This window comes from Mya arenaria, chromosome 2 (genome assembly GCF_026914265.1).
Source record: "Mya arenaria isolate MELC-2E11 chromosome 2, ASM2691426v1".
Lineage (NCBI taxonomy): Eukaryota > Metazoa > Mollusca > Bivalvia > Myida > Myidae > Mya > Mya arenaria.
The window spans coordinates 65,385,379-65,399,067 of NC_069123.1; positions in this window are offsets into that span (position 1 = coordinate 65,385,379).

The following is a 13,689-nucleotide window of genomic DNA, read 5'->3' on the forward strand; positions in this document are numbered from 1 at the left end:
CTAAACCTTCGTGATTGATGTATTTTATTATGCTTATATTATGCTTATTGCTGGTTATACCATATCTCAAGTGCCTATGACTATGGTCACCGTGGACCATTCCTTAACTATTCAAGGGCCTATGGTCACCGTGGACCATTCCTTAACTATTCAAGAGCCTATGGTCACCGTGGGCCATTCCTTAACTATTCAAGGGCCTATGGTCACCGTGGGCCATTCCTTAACTATTCAAGAGCCTATGGTCACCGTGGGCCATTCCTTAACTATTCAAGAGCCTATGGTCACCGTGGGCCATTCCTTAACTATTCAAGAGCCTATGGTCACCGTGGACAATTCCTTAACTATTCAAGAGCCTATGGTCACCGTGGGCCATTCCTTAACTATTCAGGGGCCTATGGTCAACGTGGGCCATTCCTTAACTATTCAAGAGCCTATGGCCACCGTGGACCATTCCTTAACTATTCAGGGGCCTATGGTCACCATGGGGCATTCCTTAACTATTCAAGGACCTATGGCCACCGTGGACAATTCCTTAACTATTCAAGGGCCTATGGCCACCGTGGACCATTCCTTAACTATTCAAGGGCCTATGGCCGCCGTGGACCATTCCTTAACTATTCAAGGGCCTATGGCCACCGTGGACCATTCCTTAACTATTCAAGGGCCTATGGCCACCGTGGACCATTCCTTAACTATTCAACGGCCTATGGCCACCGTGGACCATTCCTTAACTATTCAAAAGCCTATGGCCACCGTGGACCATTCCTTAACTATTCAAGGGCCTATGGCCACCGTGGACCATTCCTTAACTATTCAAGGGCCTATGGCCACCGTGGACCATTCCTTAACTATTCAAGGGCCTATGGCCACCGTGGACCATTCCTTAGCTATTCAAAAGCCTATGGCCACCGTGGACCATTCCTTAACTATTCAAGAGCCTATCGCCACCGTGGACCATTCCTTAACTATTCAAGTGCCTATGGCCACCGTGGGCCATTCCTTAACTATTCAAGTGCCTATGGCCACCGTGGACCATTCCTTAACTATTCAAGAGCCTATGGTCACCGTGGGCCATTCCTTAACTATTCAAGGGCCTATGGTCACCGTCGGCCATTCCTTAACTATTCAAGGGCCTATGGTCACCGTCGGCCATTCCTTAACTATTCAAGGGCCTATGGTCACCGTGGGCCATCTATTCAAGAGCCTATGGTCACCGTGGGCCATTCCTTAACTATTCAAGGGCCTATGGTCACCGTGGGTCATTCCTTAACTATTCAAGGGCCTATGGTCACCGTGGACCATTCCTTAACTATTCAAGGGGCCTATGGTCACCGTGGGTCATTCCTTAACTATTCAAGGGCCTATGGTCACCGTGGACCATTCCTTAACTATTCAAGGGCCTATGGTCACCGTGGGCCATTCCTTAACTATTCAAGGGCCTATGGCCACCGTGGGCCATTCCTTAACTATTCAAGGGCCTATGGTCACCGTGGACCATTCCTTAGCTATTCAATGGCCTATGGTCACCTTGGGCCATTCCTTAACTATTCAAGAGCCCATGGCTATGGTCAGCGTGTGCCATTCCTTAACTATTCAAGGGCCTATGGTCACCATGGGCCATTCATTGACTATTTTTATGCATTTGATTTAGTTTTGAAAAACGAAATAAACCTTCTGAATCTGATCTGTTTCGAAGCACCGCCTGAATGTATACAAATGTACAACTTAAATCTACTTTATTGGTGGCCCTAAATAGTGGAAATGGCGGACTACCGATTAAGTGTTATAAAGATGATACACAACCAACTAAATGTTACAGAAATTGTAAACTACCGACTTAAAGTTATATGTTAATGTTGCATAAAAAACAGACCACAAGTATATTCTTTAATATAATACACGTATAAACAAACTATTTTCTTGCATAGAAGATGGGCCTTGTTTTGCTCCACCAGTCTGATCCTCATTTCAGTGCGTACTAAAGTATTTAACAGAGATAGAAGTGTCTTTAGATGTGTTGCATTTGCAAAATAAAAAAAATAAAGCAAAATTATGTTTATTTCGTTATTTGCCACTAAAACATACAGTAACACGGGTTTTCAAAGACTTACATCCATAAAATCAACAATACGTCTGTGCTTTATATTTCTTGAAACGTTAAACGAGACAGTAATATGGGTAGGAGGTAGTTTGAATTCATTAAACATGGATTTGTTTAGACTAATTCATGAACAAAACGTTTGTTCTGATTGTAATGTTCCTGGTACTATCTGCGATTTATTTCCTTATATATATTTTGTTGTTGTTTTATGTTCCAACACATCTGTTTCAGCTTCTAAGCTTAGAGATTAACAAACCAAATTTTTAGAAATTTAATCATTTTGTTTAACATTGTCTATTTACACTTTTAAATACAGGAACATTTAGCACAGATGAATTGTCTCTTTAGCACCTTAACGCTTATTATTTTAACCTTTAAACCTGATAAGAAATGTGCATTTCTTTTCATAAACTGGAAAATAAAAATTAAAATCTTCACTTACTTTTTTCGTCAATGTGTTTTATTAAAAAAATGTCTCCAAAATGCGTGACATGTATTGAAATTCATATGTATTAAACTCGAAAAATATAGAACCTTAAAAAAACTTAGATAATTCTGTATGTTGTACCTCCTAACCAGAACTCTGCGCTGTGGATCTTCCCCACTACGATTGTTACCGACTGCACTGAGGGCAACCAGGACAAATCAATGATTGAGTTTTCCGGCAGAGTATATTGAACTTTTTTGTTTTGTTTGTTATACGTGGGCACGAAGAAAGGAACAACAAAAACAGCCGCAAAACGCCTGGCCACCCCCGTGGTTATACTGTATTCAATCTGGCATGGCTTAACTATTTCAAACAGGCCATGTGGAATTCACTTGCCTAAGTATAACCTTGCTATTATTTGAAAAATGTTTAAAGAATTTTCAGCATCGATAAGAAGGACCTTCATTGGTGAAGCGTCTTTAAAAATCTAAATGGACGAAATGTTTTTAAACTGGGCCTATTTTCTATCTCATGAAGTACTAGTTCATATGCGAAAAGCATGCCTTAAGAAAAGAAGACCACTAGACTTCTCGGCATTTAAAACAGTTTTGTGACGTCGTCCATTACTATTTTTTTATACATTATTCAGGTTATTGTTTTCATCTATTTGTACAATCAACAGTCATCAAATGTCAGATATTCAAATAGATGATGACTTAAGTCTGGCCCTTAAAAACAAATGTGCAGAGCACCTAATGGTGCAATGCATTTCCTTTCCTGACTTAATGCTTTTCAATTCTGAGGCTTCAAGAACAGCAATACTATAATATCATTAATTAGGTGATTTCATAATGGCCCAGTTATTTGTCCGACGTCAGCTGTATTGGCCCGACCGCGAAGAGCGAAGGCCAATACTGTTGACTGAGGACAAATAACTCAGCTAGCAATTCTAAATATGTTTTTAAAAACAAGGCACACAATTTTCCAAACAGCCGGTAAAACGGAAAACAAAATGGCTGCCTTTCAAAATAATTTACAGCATTCTCATATAAGGGCGAGTTTCGACAGACAATGAAATTGTTCAATTCTCTGATCCCGTATTTGGCAAGTTAAGTAGCCATTAAAAACTGAAGAAACTCGTATAAACCGACTTTGGGTGATACTGGGCGAGTTTTGGCATATGTTGTCGTCAATTGTCTAGTAATAGTATTACTTTTGTTCCGGTATCGCGTCGAATACGTTATAGTTGATCAATAATGTTTTGTATACCTGGCGGGAAAATATATACAGTGGACAGACGCCTGTTGGTTTCGGTGTAAGATCGTCATAAATAATTGTGAAGAAAACTGATGAGTTCTGCAGTGCTTTCAGTAAGGCGAACGTTTACAAAACGCTTGCAAACGTTTTGATTTGTATCCCTGTTGCAACACAGCGCATACACTGCAAGCGGGGAACCAAACAGCAAACGTTCGCGGCAGACATGTTTACTGAAAGCATGGCTGGTCTTTGCAATCACTTATCACTATCTTATTGATTTTTATCCCGTGGTAAAGGGCGAAATTATCGCATGCTACTGTACCTTTGCATCGCTTACATGTTTGCAACAACATATACCTTGAAAGTATCAATACAATCTATTTCGTGTTTTTCATTTTTTCTGTTTAAAAAAATACGTAAAATGATTGTGACTAAATAACCAGAAATAGTTTTAAGCTGTGACAAATAATCCTACTCCCAGATTTCAGAGTCAGTAGTAAAAGGAACAAATCTGTGGACGATTGGTATTGCGCAAGCACTCTCTGGATCCATCTCTCGCTCAAATCGAGGTCACATTGGTAATGCGCAAGCACTCTCTGGATCCATCTCCCACTCAAATCGAGGTCACATTGTTAATGCGCAAGCACTCTCTGGATCCATCTCCAGCTCAAATCGAGGTCACATTGGTAATGCGCAAGCACTCTCTGGATCCATCTCCCACTCAAATCGAGGTCACATTGGTAATGCGCAAGCACTCTCTGGATCCATCTCCCGCTCAAATCGAGGTCACATTGGTAATGCGCAAGCACTCTCTGGATCCATCTCCCGCTCATATCGAGGTCACATTGGTACTCAATAACATTGATGTTTGTATTTGTGAATGCTCCAATGACAATCGAGTATTTGTTGTCATTAAGATTCTGACGAGTGCACAAAAAAGTTTCATAGAGTATATATCAGTCAGTATACTTTTCCAGCAAGGCTTACTTGCTAAACTAGCGTCACTCAGTAGTTAAAAGTAGCCTATACTTGGTGTTTGCATGTTTGTGTTGGCCAATGACAATCGAGAATTTTACATATTTTTCTGATGTGGAGATATGAAATTAACTTGGGTCCTTTTTTAAACGTTAAATATTATATCTTGCTCAGCATAAATACATTGCGATAGCGTACTCAAAATTATTCCATGAGAACTACTCAATTTTGCAAATATTCTTCTGAACAGAAGCACCACTAGACATACAGAAGATACTTGACATAATGTACTCTGTGTTCGATACCGAAGGCCAGGTTTTCTCCCACCTCAGATAAGTAGATCCAATAATTTAACCATGCTAGATATTCTTATCTTGCCCACGGGCGAAGATAAAATGCCCTTATGGAACTCCTTTTTAATGGTCACCACATTGTAATTACCTCCCTTGTTGAAGACTTTCGTCAGTAGCATCAAGGAAATCTTGTCTTATGGTAATATTTAGAACGCTTATTAATTATTTCTCGCTTCAAATGTCACCATAAAACAGTTTTCACGCACCATTTAAGAAATAATGCTTCATTCTCATTGGAACTATTTAAATAGACCGATTTGACTATTAACATTAACTGGATCACTGCGCGCATATCCATGACAACCACGTGCTATCGCATATCCATACGCAATTATTTCACTAAGCACAAAAGAGTTCCAGCAAAAAATACATTTCTACTAAATTTTGTTTACCGAGGTGGGAGAAAAAGCATCTACCATAGCCGCTCGTGTAAGATAGGTTCATCCCGACCCTCGCGCAGGGTGTTTTGCGGTAACTCGGTAAACCCATAAGTATCTTCCATGGTCGAGAGTGTAAGAGATACTTATATTCAACTTCGAGTCGAACATCGACATCGTAGACAATGTTGTACACTTTTTTATCTTTAGTTGGTATACGTCAAATTGTTGTTGATGAGTTGATAAAGGTCTGCCCGTGTACAATAATGTATGTATTATGGCTTGACCCCTTCACATCCCAAAATGTGACTTTAACCAAACAAAACCACTGCTCATTACCGCATGTATTCGCATGTATACGCATGTTGCCGACTCTATCGACTACTGGATGTAGACGAGTTTGACCGACACTGCCCATTACCGCATGTATTCGCATGTTGCCGACTCTATCGACTACTGGATGTAGACGAGTTTGACCGACACTGCCCATTACCGCATGTATGCGCATGTTGCCGACTCTATCGACTACTGGATGTAGACGAGTTTGACCGACACTGCCCATTACCGCATGTATGCGCATGTTGCCGACTCTATCGACTACTGGATGTAGACGAGTTTGACCGTATTTCAAATTGGTCATTTTAATATTTCTATTTTCTTTTTGTAAACAATATCCCGGATGATTATAAATGTAAAGTTAATGTTTTTACCGATAGAAATATCGCCGAATAAAATTAGAAGGTTTTAATTTAAACTGTCAATCACAGGCGTAATTTTCCACTTTAGCGTAGGCCGAGAAGGCAATTCTCTTAAGCCATCGATGCGAATATCATTACCTCAGTTCACTTAAGATTACAAATTTATGAAGATAAAAATTATATAAGATTAAACTTATATATATTAAAAACAATAGACATGAGGCATTGCTGAGAATATAATGAATACATTTGGTATGAGGTTTCATATCCAGCATGGCGTAAATTTTCAACGGGGTCAAATTTATTGTTACACCGGTTTAGAGTAAATAAACACTTATGACAACTCTGCAAGCATCTGAATGACACAACATGACTACTATGGTTCGCTTTTATGAGGAGATCATAAAGTAAGACCAGGGACTCGATCAGTTTGCTGGATGAAACGGGATTTTTCAAATTAATGATACAAGTCTTTATTCAAAATGCATTTACAGATGAAATAAAATCATTTTATATTTTATCATTGACACCATTTATTCGATAAATTAATTATTTAAAAGTATATATATATTGACATACAAAAAAGATTTAGACACAATTATTGTGAGTAAAATTGATTTAATGGTCATACTGGTATATAGATTTACATTTTTCCAATATTTCTGAAAAAGGACCTATACAAATAAAGCGTGCTTATCTGACAGGAAGATCGTATCTGGCCACTTGTCTATATGCTAAATACATGTGAATATGGTTTTAAAGATGTTTCAGTTTATCGGACAAACACTCCATGTTTTCTTTATAGGTCCTGGTATCCATTTCACAAAGCTTTTGTATTTAAAGGATTACCACGTATTTCAAACTTGATGCGAATGATGTAGCAATTTGTTGTGTTTTGTTTCTTTTACAAAAAAAAACTGTATGCACATAATAGAACACAGTTAAAACCAAGATTTAAACATTTTAAGTGCATGATTTGCAACGCTTGTGGTACCCAAAATAATGCCAGCTGGTAATCATTGTAACCCTTTCCGCATCCGTATTCCGCATTCGTGCTACGCATCCGCAAGAAAATCGTATTTGTCGAAATATCATATGACAATCATAGTTATCATTTTTTTTTTTCAAAAATTGCAATTATTGTTTCCACTCTTAAAATTAAATGTTTTATATGCAGTCATAAATGGCTTTATTAACATGTTTCATTTTTATATAAATAACGTTCAAATTGAACGTAAACAGATGTAAAAACATGATTCTCCGTATTTCATTGAATATGTTTTGTTTTATGACAATGTGCTTTTCTACATTTTAATTTTAATCTCTCATCGCTCGATTCCGAGAGGATTCGAATCAGATACGGATATGGAATAGACCCAACGGTATTCAATATGTTAGTTTTTACGTATGCGGACATCGGATGCGGACAGTGTGCATATGAACAACAAGACTTAACATGATATAACATTTCCGTTAAAGTTGAGATGAAGAACTGTAGTTTTAATAGAACAATAACTACAAAAATAAAACCTGATAATTTAGCAGACTAATATGTGCCGCTAGCTAACAGAGGATAAAAAACAAGGCTAGTTATTTACTCCACCGCTTAGGATAAACAACAAGTGTACTTTTATGTACAGTTTTCTGGCAACGTTTTGGCTCTGCTGCATCTGCCTCGGAGGGACGACCACATATCGCTAAAGGCCTTTTTAACTGGAGCTGCTGCGGCGGCTATGGCGGCTTTGATGGCGACCAGGCTGGGGAACTTGCCTTTCTTGTACACATAGACGAGGAAGGTGGTAATAAGTGATGCGTATACCGTCACCAAGACTAGCAACGTTACCGACAGTCGCATTACCACGCACACGGACACTGAAACAAGAACCAATGACTAAATCAGGTAATCTATGTCAAAGCTTGGTGCAGGCTAGAAATGCCTTCATGTTATCACTTGATACGCTAAACGCGTGCTTTAGGCGTTCACAACTAAAATTTCATTAGTTTTGCTTTATTACATACTGAATTCGTTCGAAGAGCGACTGTATAGCTCGCTTTTTGAAGTTTCCCTCGAGTATTTTGGTTGGTCCAAAGTGGCATTAAACGTTTGAATAAACCTTTTTCGCATTTGTTAGTTTACTGAATTATTTGGTGGTAAATTATCATCTTATGTTAATCGTGGATAAAGTCATGTTATTATAATAACTTTTCCTCTTTCAGTTTTCGCCTTACTCTAGAATTTCTTTACTTACAAACTATTCCTGTTTAACGTGATTCGAATTACTGATTTAGCAATTGTCGAACGAAGCAAGCATAATGCAGCGCCATCTGTAACCATAATACCAGTGCCACACATACTGCCAATGCGTGGCGCTACACGTTTTCAATGCAAGTATTTTTCTTAATGGTTCTAAAAAAATAAGACGGTGATTGGCTGCATTCTACAAATTTATGTCCATTTGTTATTAATTTACATACCTTACATGCTTTTTCCGAGCATATGGGTATATGTGGATCTGCCAGTGTTTTATTTGTCGTTAGTAACATTTCGTTAAGTAATGCAAAGATGAAATTTAAATCAAGGTCCACCACATTGCCTTTGGCGGCTGTTTCAGAAATATTCTCGTAACCTGTCGAGAGATTCTGTCCGGTTCCTAAACTAGTTTCGCACTTGCGGAACGAAGCTGTTTGCGTGCTGCATGTTACCCGCTACCAAGTTCTTGTGTAGATGTACAATTAGTTTTCACGAATTTAATAAAAACTTATTCAATTCGGTAATTGGAAGATATTAAACGAATCTACACATGATATAACAGCATGCAGCGAAAATCGACACTAATCTGGCAACTAATTTGGAAATAAACTGAATTAAATATTACATCAAACAGCAAATACCTAAATTGTACATTTAACTCAATTTTTGCAGCATGAATATCGAATGTATTGATAATAAAACACAAAATTTAGGCGCACTCGTACCGTTTGTGATTGGGTCCGTAATTATCACATCCCAAGATCCAAACGAACATCTACTTTGGTTGAGAAATGGCCTTCCATTAAGCGGATCGGTTTTGCCGTCAGACACCGTGGTCATCACCGTGGTCAACGTGTCCACACAACCAGGAAACAGTATTGTGCCTGTTGCCCCATTGTTCTCTGGAATAGCAGTGGTTCTCTGCAAACATTGCTTTTCACAATCCGCCTCTTCGCGTACATCAGCTAGAGTCGCATTACACGCAAGATAGCATTCGCTCGTGTTTGTTTTCAAGGCCTCTGCGCAGCAAATGCCACTTAATCGAAAAGCAGGCAGGGTTAGGCCAGTCTTCAGGGAACTTACGCACGAGCAATTCCATGGCAACCAATTACTTATTTCACACAATTCGAGCGTTTGATTTGTCGGAGTAAAACTACAATTATTTGCGTTACCATTCTGAATGTAGCCGACAATTAAGACAAACGTTATCTTCAGAGTCGATACATTCAAAGTCGCCCTGGTAATCATTATTGCTTTTATCTGAAATAGTTTGTACTAATTAAATACTGAACTTCCTTTAAATATATGTCTCATGTTGAGTGGAGTTAGCGACCACTGACTTTTGTTCTATATCTAACTATTTATGCAAAGGAAAATATATTGTTTCTGACAGCGTATTTCCAAAACTTGTTTCCGAAGAGCCCGATTATTACCTACAACTCCAATTAAGAAGCAGCCGTTATATATATAAAGATACGAGCCAGCCGGATTAGATGACATCGCCATTAACCATCGTCCTATTATTCTATAAGACAACGAGGATTAGGGTCTTTTGGGACTTATCAGAAGGTCAAATACGGGCACTTTGAATACGTTCCTTTGATAAGTAACTGTCATTCTCAAGCACATACTATCAATCGTATCTTTCGTTCGCGACCTTTGAAACATTATTCAAACTATTTTAACAAACAAATATTTCAGTTCCCTTAATAAAGCTCAATGATAAAAAAACTAATTTGATCAAAGGTTAATTTCATTACATGTCGTTGCTCTTCAAAATTGATGAACATATTTATTGTAAATCGTAACATTCATTTATATCTAATGCAACTAGTGTTTACGTTTGTTTTGTAATTTTTAAATTTGGTGCATAAGTCCGGGTATGTTTAGGTTTTATTTTATTTTTTATATGCTTTCCCGTGGTTTATAGAGATATATCAGTGGAAAAAAGAAACTTCACTGTATCAAACAGTGAAATGACATCTTGATTTATCACTGTTTTGAAATTTTAGCTCGCTTTCAATACCAAATCAAACGTCAGCCCGCACAAGGTTTGGATCGAATTCAACGACGTCATTTCCGAAATGACGTTACGTTTGTGTTCAATTTGGCGAGGTTTTCTAAAAATCTACAATAAAACGCCATTTAAAATCGTTTTATGCATATATGTAAAGAAAAAAATGTTTGTTTCAATGTAAGATCGCAATATACTTCACCTCGTGAACACCATACGATAATAGTTCACTCGTGGCTATGCCACTCGTGAATTACAGCTTTTCGTGCTCACTCTTTGAAATATATTTCGATCTTACACATGACAAATAATTATCTTTTATATATTATGCTCCATATTCTGTAACATGGATCATACGTACTTTATTCATGGATATACTAAAATTTAAACTAGTGTCAAACGACGAGCATTCAAATATTATGAGACAATACAACAACAAAAAATACTTTTGCGTGTCACCAATGGGTTAAAGTACAACAAAAGTACAAAATGTTGTTATTTAACTAAATGTCCCTTCAAGTTCACATAAGACGTTAGCCTGACATGACAATTAACTTGAGGCTTTATCACTTTGACAGAAGTCAACGCATTTATATAATTAATCCCTTTTATCCTTTGGATTTAACAAGTAATGAAAGTTATGCGAAATTTAAGTAAATAAAACCGAGGAATAAACATTTATTGCTCTAGACTTATTTAACTCCTCTTGGGTGTTTATTAAAACATAGTTTGCTTACACGATGGCTAAAACTGAATCAATGTTATTCAATACTCTCACGTTCTACATAAGTGGATTTTGAAATATTTAACGACAAGAAAATTGTACTTTAATCATGTAGAGATGGCGTGATCCCGTGTACAATATCAAGCCTGGTCCGATGTTTAACCATATTGAAACTATATACGCCATGCAAGTATTCGGTGTGGCATTTTTAACTGTTCCGACGTATGACATGCAGGCTTCAGTGAGTCCGTGCGTTGAAAAAAAATGGTTACCCTAAAATGGAATGTGCTTAACTCCCGAAATTAAGAAGACAAATTGAAGGCTAAGCGTTGGTACACCGGAACACTTCTGCAAGGCACTTATTACTCTTATTTGTTTATTATTAATTTCCCATCGGCCAAATTAATAAAAAACATTGGCTATGCAAATTGTATTTACAAAAATCGGTTATGTATTAGTGAGAAAATGAGATTATCTTCTTTGAAAGTGTCAACTCAAAATGGCCCTGTGCCAATAAACAAATACACATAAAATTGTCCTCTACTGTGACCGCAGTGCAATAAACAAGGGATTTTCGTTTTATTGACGGATTTCTTTGTCACTGCGGTGTTGTGTAATTTTCTGTATAACGTAAGGCTTGTTTGCCGCCTTCTAAATCGGGCCATGGTGAAGTGCAACTCCGTTCCTGAAGTGAAAAAGCTATTGACTTCAAATTATGATACACATCACATACCAAGCTGAAAGACTCGTGATCATTAGCAATTATCAGAACTAAAAATGTGTGTGAAGTTGGCTCAGCCATCGGCAATCGACAACCGTCATTCGATATTATATAGCAAATCTTCAATGTCGAGCTGCAATGTCGAGCTGTACGAAATTCTAGCTCGACATTCGATATTATATAGCAAATCTTCAATGTCGAGCTGGAATGTCGAGCTGGACGGAATTCTAGCTCGACATTCGATATTATATAGCAAATCTTTAATGTCGAGCTGGAATGTCGAGCTTGACGGAATTCTAGCTCGACATAAAATATTATATAGGAAATATTCAATGTCGAGAAGGATTGTCGAGCTGGACAAAATTCTAGCTCGACATTCGATATTATATAGGAAATATTCAATGTGAAGCTGGAATGTCGAGCTGGTGGGAATTCTAGCTCGACATTCGAAATTATTCGGAAATATTCAATGTCGAGATGGAATGTCGAGCTGGACGGAATTCTAGCTCGACATTCGCTGTTATATAGCAAATTTTCAATTTGGAGCTGCAATATCGAGCTGGACGAAATTCTAGCTTGACATTCGATATTATATAGGTAATATTTAATGTCGAGCTGCAATGTCGAGCTGGACGGAATTTTAGCTCGACATTCGATATTATATAGGAAATATTCAATGTGGAGCTGCAATGTCGAGCTGGACGGAATTCTAGCTTAAAGAAAAATACTTTCATTGCAGCTCGACATTCGGGTTTTGTCGAAAGTGTTTGATTTACCATTCGTAACTGGTATTAACATACATGTGGAATGCGTGTGTCTTCCATGAAAGTATTTTTCATTAAGCTAACATTTTCGGAATGATGACTGCAAACTTGCATAATCAAAACACGTGTTAAACACAACAAAAGATCTTTACTTAATTAGATCATATGATTATTTTTGTTATGTCTAACACTATAGTAATAATGCGTATTTATTTTACGTGTTTATTGTCGACATTTGCGATATTTATGCAATTTCGTAACCGCAAATTGATTATCGTTCTAAGATCTTTATACAAACTTAAACTACTTAATTAATTATCGGATAACAAAACAACCATGTAAACTTACACACACTATCTTTCATCGGAGTATTCATTGTCTGCAAGAGAGCCGCACGAGGTGGTTGTTTACATCCATCTATCGACAAGAATATCGACAGGAATCGACAATTCCGTCCAGCTCGCTATTCCAGCTCGACATTGAAAAACCCCTATATATCATCGAATGTCGAGATAGGATTGCATCTAGCTCGCCATTCCAGCTCGACATTTAAAATTTCCTATATGACATCGAATGTCGAGCTAGAATTCCTTCCAGCTCGACATTGCAGCTCGACATTTAAAAAATTATTTCGGGAATAATTAAAACAAATGATATGAATATATATTTTATTTTGGCCGAAAAAAGGCTGCTTAATTATCACACACATATGATACAGAACAAAAGCAGCCAAATCACCCAAAACAAAAACTCGGCCAAAAAATAAATAAATTGACAGAGCTACATGTCCAGCGGCCTTAATCAAACATTCGTTAGAAAATGTAAATAACGTAAATAGCAGTCCGACTTCCAGTTGCCAAATAAATGAACAAGTTCACCTGGAACTTCACACTTAACGAAAAAAGATTCACCTCCTCTTCTAAAAGAATGTAAAGTATACTCAGAGGCTCCATATACAGAAGTGAGTTTCATGATGCATTTAAAAGTTCTGTCAAGCTTACTTGCATTCAGAAGAACCAAAGAATGA